Here is a 15,530-nt window from a genome sequence, read left to right on the forward strand (position 1 = left end):
CTAATACGTCAACTATTAGGGACAGTAAATATCGTCCCCAATAAATCAAAGGGGGACAGTCCTATTTGGGACAGTAAGTCTGTCCCTAATAAATCGACCTATTTGGGACAGTAAGTTCGTCCCTAATAAATCAAACGGGGATAGTCCTATTTGCAGCAGTAAGTCAGTCCCTAAAGGTTGATATTTTTAGGGACGGACAACTTTTACTGTCCCTAAAAATCTTTTGTGGCACAACTATTAGGGACGGTCGAATTTGATCATTAGGGACGGTCTTAGGGCTTTTAGGGATAGATTCGACCGTTACTAAAAACCTAATTTCTTGTAATGTTTATAAGTTTAATCATCAATGTAAGAAGGTAAAAATTAATAATGGTAGGCCCGCGCTTGCTAACAGGGTTGCCGAAAAGGGCAACCCATTCCCCAATTTGCATGACGTGGCCCAATTTTGGCGACCCACAATGGAGCAGATTGGGTCGTCAAAATAGGCCCAAATCGCCAACAGGCCAACCATTGGACCTGCTCTTATGGGGCAATTTGCACAAAAAAAAAATTATACCTTTTGTATTTGAGGAGGGTGTTTCTTGCACTTAACCCTAACTATTTTAAGTACGAATATGTTCGACTGACTAGACATGCTCCAAAAATCATCACATAGGGGTATTATTGAATACTTTTATAATTTAGGCAGGTTTTTAGAAAGTTTGTTTTATTGCAAAATAGAATATGATGCTAAATTTGACAAAAGTGACGTCTGGATTTCTCGTTAACCAAAAAAATAAAACAAAAAACAAAATTTATAAGCTAGAATTCCTAAAAACAACATGGAAATGTCAATTTTAAAAATTTAATTAAAGGTGACAATTGGAACATATTAAAGGATCAACCTTAGTCTTACCCATACTATGGTAACTTTAGTAAGTAATATTGGCCAAATTTGATTCCAAGCTGATCACAATTTGATTGAATTTTACAATAGCAGTTAGCACTAACTGCCAAAAAAAAAAAAAAAAAAAAAAGTGTCAAATGTATTTTAAAATGGCGTTGTTATATTATTTAGGTAAAAAAATTGGTGTTGTTATATCTAAGTCATCACCCTTTCATGAAATTATAGCCTTTCATGAAATTACAGTTAGTGTCATTATAAAAGTAGGGTAATATACCTCACTTTTGTAATGACACCGAATGTAAATTTTTGTTAAATGAAGGACATATATAGTACTATACAAAAGTTCAAAAAAATATTAAAAAAAAAAAGTAAATAAAAAATTGTGCCAACCGTGATTGGATTTCTAGCCAATCATAGCACCCGGCCACGCTCTATTACACAAATATATTTATGTATATACAGAGAAATCCATGTTCTATTTTTTATTCCTGTAGATTTAATTTAAGAAATAAAAGTTTGAAAAAACAGTTTGTGAAAAAAAAACAATAATAATAAAAAGAAGCAAAGTAAATACTCCAATTTTCACAATTTTTTTTTTTTTTTAAATGTCGTTTCTAAATATTAAAAAAAGGCTGTCATAAAACCAAAATCTTGACCTGAGCCATGAATGTATTTTGCATAATAACACTTGGCATGATCATTTAGTTAATTTAGGATATGAAAGATTTATTTAAACGCATCTTTCATGTTCAAAATTTTAAATTTTGATCAGCTCCTTTTTCATGTTATTACTCAACATTGCTTATTTCATTGACATTCCACTATGGTATTACTTTCAAGTGATGTCAAAACTTGACATTATCATATAGTATTATATTATTTTCACCTTTGGTTTCAACTCCATGCCCAAAACGAGGTTGGGTTTGGACAGTTGAATTTTGACTTAAATTGGTTTGGATTAAAAGAGTTAACAACCCAGCCTAAATTCAAGCTAATAGATAATTATCTTTACTATTTTTATTAGGATATAGTGTAATAAAAAAAAAAAAAGTGATATTGATGTAGTACCAAAAATAAATAAATTGTTTCCATGTAGTTTAAAACGTTACGAAGTGAAATGAGTTTTATACAATTCGTTGAATTAAATATATATATATATATATATATATATATATATATATATTATGAGGTGAAGTTACTATAAAACCCTACAAATTAATAGGCCTTATTTAATTCAACAATTAGATGCTCCTTGTTTCTTTTTAATGTTCCCAATGGGCCAATTTGAGTAGGAATTTTGAGTATTTGTGCGTCTCATCGTTACATAATAATTTTAGTGTTATGTAACTATTTATGTAACGTTTTTCGTGCTCCTGAATATCATCATTACGTGGCGCTCTCTAGAACTTTCCCTTTTTCTCTCACCTTAAACAATAACCTTTCCTCGTCGCCGTCGACGTTCCTCTGTGATTCAGAGGTTGGCTCGTTTCGTTGAGCTTTGTGTTATTTGATCCTCTGTTTGCGGATGATTTTGTGGCTGTTGTTGGTGATTGGCTTTCCTTCCCCAACTTGTTCAGCCGAGTAATTGTTCCTCGCTGCCGTTGAGGTTTCTTTGTGATATGTGCTTTGCTCGTTTTATCGAGAAGTGGTGTCCCATGATCTTGTGTTTGGGGATGGATTTGTTGTTGGTGTTGATGGTTGAAGCTTATTTTTCCGCTTGCTTGATGGTTGCTTGGTGTGTGATTTCTGGCTGCTTTTTTGCTTCTCAGTTGCTCTTGTTTTGCCAATTTTGTGTTCTTGCAATTGATTGCTGAAATTGGTTGTGGTTGGTGGGTATTGTGGGGTCTTGTTTTCAGGTCTGCTCCACTGGGGCATTTTTGTTTGCATCAATCGTTGTTCTTTGATTTCCTTCTTGCGTTTCGGTTCGATTTTGGTGACTGTTTCTCCAATTTTTTTGTTTTGTTCTGTTTTCATCTGGTTGGTGGGTTGTGTGGTGGTGCAGCTCTGACGGTTTTGCCAACCCCACAGTACAGTGTTATGCTACCCCGGTTCAGTGATATTGTTCAAGGTTCCCCTTCGGGTACGAAGGCAATTGGTGCTCCTCTTCATCTTGGCGTGGCGTTTTCCGGCCTTCTACCTCATCCTCCTTTACGGGTTTTAGTTTGGAATTGCCAAGGGGTAGGTAATCCTCTTGCTGTTAGACAACTATTGCACCTTAATAGCAAGCATTGTCCGGATTTTGTTGTTCTACTTGAAACGAAAACGAACTTAAGAAAATTGCAGCGGCTATAACGGCGGTTAAAAGTGAATTTTGTATGGAATGTGGACTCGGTTGGGGCAGCCGGAGGGATTGTTGTTTTTTGGAACTTTTAACATTTATTCCGCCTTATGGATTACTGTGAGTATCAAATTACGGTGGAATTTTTTGTCACCGGTAAAGGTTCATGGTTTCTTACCTTCATTTATGCTAGTACTGATGATGGTATTCGGGCGGCTCAATGGGCCTATCTTAAGCCTATGCAACAATAGGGGGGAGATCGATGGCTTCTCCTCGGTGATTTTAATGATCTATTATTACCTCTAGAAAAATGAGGGGCAAATCCAAAACCATCTTGGGTGTTGAAGAATTTTCTATCCCTGGTGCATGATTGTGAGCTAATAGATTTGGGATTTGAGGGTATCCCTTCACATGGAGCAACCATCGAAGTGGGCGAGCTCATATTCAAGAACGATTGGACCGTGCCTTAGCTACTAAACATTGGTGTTGGTTGTTTCCCCAAGCTTGTCTACATCATTTAACGGTTGCTGGGTCTGATCATTGTGCATTGTTTCTTCAACTTTCACCGGCTTTTTCTAAGAAAGCTTGTCAATTTCATTTTGATACCCGGTGGGTTTTGGATCCTTTTGGTGCGGTCTCGGTGATCGCGCAAAACAATACACAAAACTTTGAGTTTGGAAATTAGTGCCAAGTGGGCATCATAATTTAAATTTATAAACCGCTTAACACATATACTATATAGTATGAGTGAGAAGGGATCGTCCCAAGGGATTGAGTTGTCGTACTAACTTGAGGAATCAAAATTAGGGTTAGTAGGTCGAGTGATCAAAATAGTGATTGGTTGGTTGAATTAAACTAGATGCAAATTAAACTAAAGTATGCAATAATGCAATAGAGAGAATAAAAGATAGAGAGAGATCTTGGAGTTTAGAGATCACCACTAAGCATAACTTTTCTACACCTTTAATGAATGATTACTGAGGGGAAGAACATGTATTGCAATGTAGTGTGTGTGTGTGGTTGTTTCAACAAGCATGGATGACAAATTAAGCATATATTGTCTAAACAACATGGTGGATAGCACAACATATCAAATTAAGCCATTAATCATTTCTTTAAGCTCACAATCCAAACACATCACAAGGTTAAAGATATATGTTACTTGTTTTTCATAAGTATGGAACATCAACAACAAGTATGGATTGTCCTCACATTTAACAACTACACAACAACTAAGCTAATGGCATGAAATTAAACTAATTAAACTAATAGAGAGGCACAATCCATTAAAAAATGAGTATGAACCATCAAATAAACCACAAGAACATGACATTTAAGCATTATGTCTTGACAATCTCTAGATCCAAAGCATCAACATACATAGACATGTATCAATAACACAAGAAATAGAGACAAACACATGAACATCTATTCTAGCATACATAGACAAATGGATAAAATGAAATGATCAATTGGAAGTATTAAACCATATAAATCATTGAAGAAACAAGATCTATATATACAAAAGTGTCAAGACATGAATTACAATACAAATCCCCTCAAAAATACATAAATCAAGAAGTAGAAAGCATACTTAGGACTAACTCTATCCCCAAGAGGATGTCTAGCCACTCATGGATGATGTCTTCTAACCCTCAAGGGTAAGCTCCATGGAAGAAATTTGCTCATTGGTTGATGAAGAGTCTCCAATGGAGTCTCTAGCCTCCTCCTCTTCTTTTTTTCCTCCCTAAGAGTTCTCTAAGGTATGGTATGATATGAGATAATACAATATGATCCTCTATATTCTATGTTAGAAAAAGTAATGCTTATCCTTATATAGGTAGGTCAAATGACACCCAAAATGATCTGGGGTCGTACAACAAATATTCCCCAATGATTGGATAAAAGACAACTTTTGTGAGCTGGAAATTAACTTTTTTGCACTGGAGGAAGTTCGATCGATAGAACTTTGGACTTGGATTGATCGAACATGGCTGAAATCTATCGAACTGAAGTTGGATTGATCCTTAATGGCGGCGCCTTTTTAGATAAAAATAAATCTGAGATATTTTGAAGATATTTTTGGGAAAAGGACAAAAGTGGTTGGTAGGGTAGTACAACTGGACAAGATCAATCATTTGGATAAGAACAAGAATATTTTATCGATCGAAGAAGGAAGTTGGATCGATCGAACTTTTGAGATCTTTGAACAGGGACAAACATGGCTCAAATCTATCTTGAAGTGCTGGGATCGATGAAAGTTGGATCGATCAAACTTTTCTTGAGATCGATCAAAGTTGCTGAAATTCCACCCTTTGCTTCCCTTTGCTCTATTTGCTCCTTTCTTTGATTAATCCCAGAATTGCTTCAATTATGCTCTTATTTAGCTGAGTTAGCTTATTTTGGGAATAAATACCTGAAAATGGAAATAACACGAAATTAATACAAAACGGTAAAATAAAGTAGATAAAGGTTCTAGAATACTTAAGCTTAAGGGGTTTAAATACGCACTTTTCAGCGCTCATCACACCCCCAAACTTAAATATTGCTAGTCCCTAGCAGTGAACTACAAAATAAAGGAATGAAATGAACAACTATATAACTATGAACTAGAAAGCAATAAATGGATAACGCCACTTTCGTAGGGAACATGATTGCACTTAGCATATGTAACAAGCCTTTTAAACCCTTAGGTTACCCCTAGTGGACGAGTGAAGTCTCGTGAGGGTTTCCAGAAATGATACCCACAAACATTAAGCTCATTCTTTCTAAAGATGCACCAATATTGCAAACAAGCATTGAGAAAAAACTACCTCAAGTATGCAATTTTTCAAATATTTCCAAGCAATCTCCCAGAATTTCAACATCAAGCAAGCAAATATGTTCCTCCATACATCAAGAAAATGATCATGCAAATCAAAACAACTCTAGAATCATTTTTGAGTGAACCGTCATCAAATGTGTTGCTATATAAGCCAACTAAAGAATTAATCACATCCTTACCTTCAAACTAGTACACAAATCTAGCACCGATCATCAAGACAAAAGTAGACTTTTTATTAAAGCTTTATTGTTCTAGGTGCGCTTATTCTTTTCACTCGATTTTTTTTTTTTTTTTTTTTTAAAGGATCAAAGATGGAAGCATGGTGCGATGTGTTGATCTATTAAGCTTTCTAGCGATTCATGTGGTCGAGCGTTAGGTCAATGACTCCCAAACCAGACGGCTTTAGGGCATTAGGCGTTCAAACACCCCTACGGACTTACAAGCTTAAATCAACTAGGCTACAAATCAAGACAACCCCCATCTAATCATTTCCCACTTCTCACCTTTTGGGAGAAGTCCTCACTTTTTATTGCTTTTGCTTTTGCTCTTTTTTTTCTTTTTTTTTTTCTTTTTTTAAGCAAGTTCAATTATTAACCTAGAGTTTGGGCCCTCCACCTTTCGGCGCGAGAAGTTTAGTGCTTGATGAAGCTAGAATCCCGGCTACTTAGTGAAAAGGGGTTGTTATCCACCTTTATCAAGAATGAAAGCTTTCAATGCACTACTAGCTCAATTGGGATGTAACCAATTCAATAATCAACAAAGCATGTACCCCACAAATGAATGCTAGTGTGCGTCTGTGCTAGTATAGAAAACTAGAGTGAATCTCAAAACAATCACAAAATCAGGATGATATGGACCACAAGTGCAAGCAAGATATCAATCTTTCGAAAAATTTATTCCTAAATGGCATCCACAAGGCATACAAGGAGTATTGGACTCTCAAGTCATGCAATTTTTAAATTCTAAGCAATATAGTCCTCAAAAGATCAAAATCATAGCTAGAGATGGACCAATCATGGAAAATCCTTCAAATACACAAGTCATGCTCAAAATTGTTAAAATTAAAAGCAAACACTGTAACATACACTATTACCCCCAAACTTAAACAGCATAATGTCCTCAATGTGCAAAGAGAACAAAGGGAAAGAGTATACCAGTGCAATTAAGGCAAAGAATGGCTAGGAATGAAGTATCCAAAGTGGGTGGCATAGCCCCCCCCCCCCCCCCCGCCGCGCAAAAAAAAAAAAAAACTTGGGATTAACTGTGGTCCTGAAATTTGGCACTTGGATAAACTTATCAGATAACAAAAGGGATAATACAGTGCACAGTGGTCATGCAAGTGTAAATGGGATAACAACTGAAAATAGAGAGAGGTATAAGGGTGGTCCTGAAAATTAGGCAGCACTCTCTCTCACTGAAGTCACTATGATGCACCTGATGGAGTCAAATAGACACATATGAGAATATATATATATATATATATATAATGGCATCCATAAAGAAAGCATATATAAAGAAAATAAAGTACAGGGACATAAAAATGTCAAAGCCGACAAACCCAGCTGCAAAAATAATATACAGTGACAAAAATAAAGTATAAATGATAGAGATGTAGTATGAAAAGATAGAAAAACTGGGAATCTCAGGTAGACGAGGCAGGACGGGCAGGGCGTGCTCCGCAGACATCCGTAGATAAATCTCGGAACATAGTCGTGATATCCGTGCGGAGTTGTAGCAAAATCAGCTCTGTGGGCAACAGTATAAGCTCTAAGGGCGGTAATATTAGCTCGCATAGCACCTACTGCATCCTCAAGAGCCTGAAGGCGCTCTCTAAAGCTAGGGGTCTGACTGGGAGCCTCAGGTACATAAGAATCTGAAGAATGAGAATCCTGAGTCTGTCCTCCTCGTGTACTGGCGACCCAGCTGGAGAGTGTTGCTTTGCATTATCTGCAGGTCACTCTAAATCAATATCCATGCACTCGACAACCGGATCAACTGGTGCGTCATCTGCTGCCGAGTCTGCTGCTGCTGCTGGGGCCTCGGCCTCTAAATCCTCTGCTGCATATGCGGCATCCTCCTATAATCGGGCAATAATAGCATTATAGCTCTTGTCCCAATCCTTCTTCCGGAAGTTGCAGGTACCTTTCTCTGGGCGCTCCCGTGGCTGGAAATAGCATCCCTGATTAAGTAGGATTTGGGTGATGAGGTGGCCAAATGGAAGGAACTTGGCCCTTTTGGGCCGCTCCTTGCTAATGTAGGTATCATAAAGCTGCCTCATCACGCTCCAGATGAGCGCAGGGATAGACACCCAATGCCCTGTATAGAATGCGTATAGGGCTGTCAAATAATCTCCTCGCCTCTGAATCTTGTGCCTGGCCATATATATGTTGCAGAATAAAACAGAGTCAATAAACCACAGGTTATCTGGAAGATATGTGCAGGTGGTGAATGTCTCGCCAATGGCATAGTGACCTGTTAAAGCAACTGCCATATCGGCATAAGAAGGCTTGTATAGCCTCGGATATATCTCCTGAAGCTTCGGAGGGCATAAATGTAGGCAGTGGCAAGATATGGATAATGTGTCCACTATGATAGAGATCTGGTGGCCATCAATGGTGGTAATCATCTCTGCCGTGGTACGCGGGGATGGCCGGAGGTTCTGGAAGAACACCCATATGAGCCTCAGATACACAGGGCTAGTAACTGGCGCAAGAATAGCTGCAAGGCCCCTCCGGATAATGTCATCATAAACGGATCGGGTCAGCACCGATCTGGAGAAATAATGTATATCAAAAACTGACTCATGGGCCACTGACATCTGTGTATACCTGTCAAGCTCCTGGGCTGGCTGAGCTGGTGAAGGAGATGGAGATGGTGTAAACTCAACCTGGGCCTGAGAAGGAGATGGAGAATGTTCAGCCTCAACCGCATGAGAAGGTGACTGAGGTGGAGTAGGATCTAATGGCTCCTCCTGTATAGGGTCCTATGCATGAGAAGGACCAGCCTCGTCATCGAAAGTGTGCCTGCCCCGGCGGTGATAGTGTCTGCGGGCTATAGTCTTGCGCTTAGTCATAGCCTGAAAAATAATTTAAAACTTACAAGGGGAGTCAGTGCCAGAATAAAGAATTAAAAGCACAAAATAGAAACATGTATGCCAAATAAGATAAATAAAACAGATAAATGACATGAATCTATGAAAGTGATAGGATGTGAACATGTTAAGCAGTATAAGTGTAAAATACATCCAATGTGGAAAATCACAGGCATTGGGCATGAATGAGATAGCATGGACATAAGATAAGATGCATGGAATGTGTATATGAAATCTGTGAAGTTCGATCGATCACAAGAAAGTTTGAGATCGATCTCACTCGATCGATCTAAGAAATTGAGAAACTAAGTTCGATCGATCTTACTAGATCGATTTGAGAAATATGTTCGATCGATCGAACTTTGTGAAGAACGTGGACAGTTACAGATCTGTGATGTGGATGACACGGGGCCTTCATGAACTGGGTCGTGGGCCGATCAACACACAAATCAACAATCCTATTCACCTATACGAGGCCCACACTCCCAAAATCAAATCAAAAATCAACCATATATATAATCATAGATACACATATATACATATATATACAAAAAGCTTCAAGCCTCATCAATGGTAATTTTCAACATTAAAAGAGCATGGATCTAACATTTAAAGCAAGTATATATCAAATCGAAGCTTGAATCTAAAGGATGGATTCAGATCTCACCTAAAAATGAAGAGAGAAGTGGAAACTCAAAGGAGTGAGATGCGAAATCCAAAAGGAGAGAGAGAGATCCGAGATGAGATGAAGCTCGCCGGAGATGGGGAAGATGGGTGCAGCGGCGATGAGGGATAGGGTTTGGAAGAGGGTTAGATCGATCTTTGAAATCGATCTTGAAACCCTTAGTTTCATTTTTTTAAAAACTTTCCCGAACTAGCTCAATTAATCAAACTGAGACCTCAGATCGATCGAACTGAATTTTTTTTTTTTTTTTAAATTAAAAACTGAAAATTAAAAATAAAAATAAAAGTTTTTGGATTTTTAAAATAAAATAAAATCTTTTTTTGGGATTTTTGGAAAATAAAATAAAATAAAAATATTTTTGGATTTTTAAAATTAAAAAGTCAAATAAAGTCAAAGATGGTGAGATGAAGAACAGAGATCGATCTGAACAAAATGTTCGATCGATCTAACAGAGAGCAAAAATATGCAGGTTTTTGGGTTCAGAAATTTGTCTAAGTGTTGGAACTCAAGATCTATTGAACTTGAGGTTTGGATCGATCTAAGGACTTATGATCGATCAGAGAATAAGTTCGAACGATGGGACAGAGAGATGATTTGGATGCAGGTTGATGCAGGTTGAAAATTTTTTTAAGTGTTGGATGCAAGTAGAAGTTCGATCAATCGAACTCTTATTTGAGATCGATTGAACTTATGCAAAATGCTCAATTTCAACATAAAAGTGCATGCAATCCTAATCACAGTTCCTGGCAATGCATATGAACCAAAAACAAGTATCTAGACTTCACAAGAAATGAAATTAAAGATAGAAATGAGGGAGGAATAGGGTTTTGACACCCTACGAAATGTCATGCTAGTCTTTAACGTCTCTAGCAAGACGTTGGGCTCTTTTAGCCGGATCAAACATCTTGTAGTGCAACCCCTCCTCAATGGGGTGATAAGTGCTTTGAACTCCACCCAACAAATGGTTCTTTAAGGAACTTGTTGGGTTAAGCTCAAAGATGTTTTCGGTCCTTGGTCAATGCAATCTTTGGGCTTCCACGTCCTTTCAAAATAGGAGTTTGAAACAACTTTCTTTGGTTTCAAGGTTGAAGATGGACTTTTTGAAACCTTGGTCTCACATAAAAGCTCAATACCTTCACTTTTAAGGTCATGACATTTATCTACAACATTAATCTCTTCATGCTTGTCAAATGAATTGGGGGTTGGATTAAAAATATTCAACTTTACCTTCATATGGCCAAAAGAGATCTTTATTATCCCCGTCTTACAATTGATGTTGGCATTCGCGGTTGCCAAGAAAGGACGGCCAAGGATAACGGGAATTTGACTCTTAGGATTTGGGACCGGTTCCGTGTCAATGATAACGAAATCAACGGGAAAGAAGAATTTATCAATTTTAATCAATACATCCTCGATGATACCCCTAGGCTTTTTGATTGATCGGTCGGCAAGTTGTAAAACTACCGATGTTGGTTTTAAGTCTCCTAAGCCTAATTTGACATAAATCGAGTATGAAAGAAGATTAACACTAGCTCCTAGGTCAAGAAGAGCCCGATTAATGACATGATCACCAATGATGCATGCAGTAGTACGTGAACCGGGGTCCTTAAACTTGGGGAGAGTGTTATGCTGCAAAATTGAGCTCGATTGCTCGGTTAAGACCACTTTTCTAGGCGCTTAGCTTTTGTTCTTCCGCTTTTGGGTGTACAAGTCTTTCAAGAATTTGGCATAAGCCGGAATTTGCTTGATTGCATCCAAAAGTAGAAGATTGACTTTTACTTGCCTAAACACGTCCATGATTTCATTGACTTTGGCATTTTGCTTGTCATTTGAAATGGATCCTTTTAAGGCATCCGAAAATGGAGCTTTTGGTTCAAAAACCTTTTCAGAATTTTTTTTTGAAGTCTCTTCAACACAAGAAGTTTTCAAATCATTTTGCACATCTTTCTTTTCAAAATCAATTTTCAACATATTCTCATTTATATGGTCATGCACATGCAATGAAGGAGGAATATGATATGAAACAGGACGGGTGTTAACTCGTGGTTGCACCAATTCACTCTCTTCATTGGACATACCCACTGGGTTATCCACAATCTTTCCACTTCTCAAGGTAGTCACCGCATTGACATGCTCTATTGTGTGACCTTCCGATGAGGAATGAGCCTCCACAACACATTGTTGCTTTTGTGGGGCATTCAAAGGCATTTTCCCCTTCTCTCTTGCATTCAAAGTACTAGCTATTTGCCCTACTTGGGTTTCTAGCTTAGCAATGGATTGAGAGAGAGAATGAAGCAATTGTGTGTTTGCCTCCAAAGTGCCCAAAGCAGTTAAAACTTTCTCTTCAAAAGCGGGACTTCTAACATTTCCTTGGGAATATGATGGTTGATTAGGAAAATGAGAATTTGAAAATTAGTTTCCTTGTAATTGATATGATGATCTAAAACCTTGGGAACCTTGGCCTTGTAGTGGAGGTGGAATGTATTTTCCTTGAAAACCGCCTTGGGAAGGGTTTGAGCCCTCCCCTTGGTTTTTCCAAGAGAAATTCGGGTGATTCCTCCAACTAGGATTGTAATGATTTCCATAAGGATTGTTCCCTTGATCAGCAAAAAAAACATTTACTTGTTCATGATGCTCACTTTGCACATGTCCATGGGGACAATTGGAAGTAGAATGTAAAACACTTGAACAAGTCACATATGTTTCATTAGATGCATGATAAGAATGGTTAGGGAAGGAAGATACTTGATTCACCGAGTTTGGTTGATCAAAAGTTGATCAAACCTTTAAGATAATGATTTCATTTCGGCGGCAATTTCATTGGAGTGGTGAACTTAACATAAGCCAACACTCTTCCTACCACTAGAATTTCTACCATTCTTCAAAGATAAAGTACGATGCAAAGAATTTTCACTCATACTCTCATAAAGATGCCACACGTCATCCTCATGCCTATCAATGTAAGAGCCACCCATGGAAGCATCAACCATGCCTTTGTAATTGTCCGATAAGCTCTCAAAGAAATATTGAACTAATTACCATATGGGCATGTCATGATGTGGACACTTCCTAAGCAATTCATTAAAGCGTTCCCATGCCTCATGAAATGTTTCTCCATCCCCATGTGAAAATTCTCGAATTGAGGTTCTCATGGCATTGGTCTTAAAAACCGGATAGTACTTCTTCAAGAACTCTTGTTGCATTTCTACCCAAAAAGTTATTGAAAAAGGCATAAGATTGTTAAACCAATATTTTGCCTTGTCTTTAAGGGTAAATGGATAAAGTTTAAGCCTTAAGACCTCTTCCAGCATGTTCGTATATTTTATAGTGGAACCTATTCATGAAACTCATCCAAATGCTTGTAAGGTTCTTCACTTGGAAGTCCATGATAGTTAGGAAGCATTTGAATGGTTTGTGGCTTAATTTCATAGTGGTGTGCTCTAAATGGTGGCAATTGAATGCATGTGGGTGCATGATATTCATTAGGCACATAGTGATCTCGTAAAGCAAGGGGAGGATTAGTAATTGGAGGTGCAACATGGGCACCTTGGTTGCCTTGAACGATGGGAGGTGGTGGAGCATAGATTGGCCTTGGCATTCCCAATGGAACTTGGCCTTGTTGTTGTGGTGGATGAACATATGGCCTTGGCATGCCTAATGGAACTTGCATGTTATCATGATGCACATTGGGGTGGAGGATGCCTTGTTGGTCTATGTGACCAAGGTCCTCCACATGGTCCTCATTGTGTCCTTCCATTGATGAAATGGATTAACTAGAACTACCTCTCCCCCTAGGGTTTCGAACAATGGATTCAAGATGAAAATTTAAAGGGACAAGAGTAGGTCTCAATGATCTACGACCATGCATGCACAATGCAACACTACATTACAATTAAGCTAATGACATGAAATTAAACTAATTAAACTAAGGGAAAGGCACAATCCATCAAGCAATGAGCATAAACCATCAAGAAAATTACAAGAGCATTCCATTAAGTACTATGTTTTGACAATCTCTAGATCTATGGCATTAATACACATAGACATGCATCAATAACACAAGAAATAGAGACAAACATATGAACATCTATTCTAGCATACATAGACATATGGATAGAATGAAATGATCAATTGGAAGCATTAAACCACATAAATCATTGAATAAACAAGATATATATATACAAAAGTGCCAAAACATGTATTACAACACTAATCCCTCAATAATACACAAAGTCAAGATGTAAAAAGCATGCTTGGGGCTAACTCTAGCTCCAAGAGGATGTCTAGCCACTCATGGTAATGCTTCTCCAACCCTCAAGGGCAAACTCCATGGAAGAAATCTACTCCTTGGTTGATGAAGAGCTCACAAGCTTGTGTCTCTAGCCTTCTCCTCCTTTCTTCCTCCCTAAGAATAGCCTCTATTATGATAGATGGAGCCTCTCCAAAAGTGTATCATATTCTATATATAGGTAGGTCAAGTGACACATAAAATGAGCTGGGGTCGTGTACAAAATATTCCCCAATGATTGGATAAAAGACAACTTTTGTGAGCTGGAAATTAAACTTTTTCGCACTGGAGGAAGTTCGATCGATCGAACCTTGGACTTGGATCGATCAAACATAGCTGAGATCTATCGAACTAAAGTTAGATCAATCCTCAATGGCGGCGCACAATCCTCAATGGCGGCGCCTTTTTGGATGAAAACAAATCTGAGATATTTCGAAGATATTTTTGGGAGAAGGACAAAAGTGGTTGGTAGGGTGATACAACTGGATAAGATCAATCATTTAGATAAGGACATGGTAGTTTGATCAATCGAAGAATGATGTTGGATCGATTGAACTTTTGAGATCTCTGAAAATGTCATCATGGCTCAGATCCATCTTGAAGTGCTGAGATCAATCATGTTAGATCGATCGAACTTTGATCTGAGATCGATCGAAGATGATGAATTCCACCTTTTGCTTCCACTTGACTCCTTTCTTTGATTCATCCTAGAATTGCTTCATTTCTGCTCTTATTTGGCTGAGTTAGCTTATTTTCGGGATAAGTGCCTGAAAATGGAAATAACACGAAATCAATTTAAAACGATAAAGTAAGATAGATAAAGGTACTATAATACCTAAGCTTAAGGGGTTTAAACACGCACTTTTCAACACTCATCACACCCCCAAACTTAAATATTGCTAGTCCCTAATAATGAACTAGAAAGTAAAGGAATGAAATGAACAACTATACAACTATGTACTAGAAAGTAATAAATGGATAACGCCACTTTCGTAGGAAACACGATTACATTAAACATATGCAACAAGCCTTTTAAACCCCTAGATTACCCCTAGTGGACGAGTGAAGTCTCGTGAGGGTTTCCAGAAATGATACCCACAAACATTAAGCTTATTCTTTCTAAAGAGGCACCAATATTGCAAACAAGCATTAAGAGAAAACTACCTCAAGTATGTAATTTTTCAAACATTTTCGAGCAATCTCCCAAAATTTCAACATTAAGCAAACAAATATGGTCCTCCACACATCAAGAAAATGATCATGCAAATCAAAACAACTCTAGAATCCTTATGAGTGGACCGGCATCAAATGTGTTGCTATCTAAGCCAACTAAAGAATTAATCACATCCTTACCCTCAAACTAGCACACAAATCTAGTATCGATCATTAAGACAAAAAGTGGACCTTTTATTGAAGCTTTATTGTTCTAGGTGCACTTATTCTTTTCACTCGAATTTTTTTTTTTTTTTTTTTATAGG

At 37.8% G+C, this 15,530-nt stretch overlaps 1 pseudogene; it reads left to right on the plus strand.

Moving 5' to 3' along the window:
• Nucleotides 1-12,812: 12,812 nt before the first annotated feature.
• LOC132275633 (small nucleolar RNA R71) lies at nucleotides 12,813-12,911 on the plus strand (annotated as a pseudogene).
• The last annotated feature ends 2,619 nt before the right edge of the window (nucleotides 12,912-15,530 follow it).

This window comes from Cornus florida, unplaced genomic scaffold (genome assembly GCF_030987335.1).
Source record: "Cornus florida cultivar Cherokee Brave unplaced genomic scaffold, ASM3098733v1 CherokeeBrave_3.0.0_Hap2_Chr09, whole genome shotgun sequence".
Taxonomy (NCBI): domain Eukaryota; kingdom Viridiplantae; phylum Streptophyta; class Magnoliopsida; order Cornales; family Cornaceae; genus Cornus; species Cornus florida.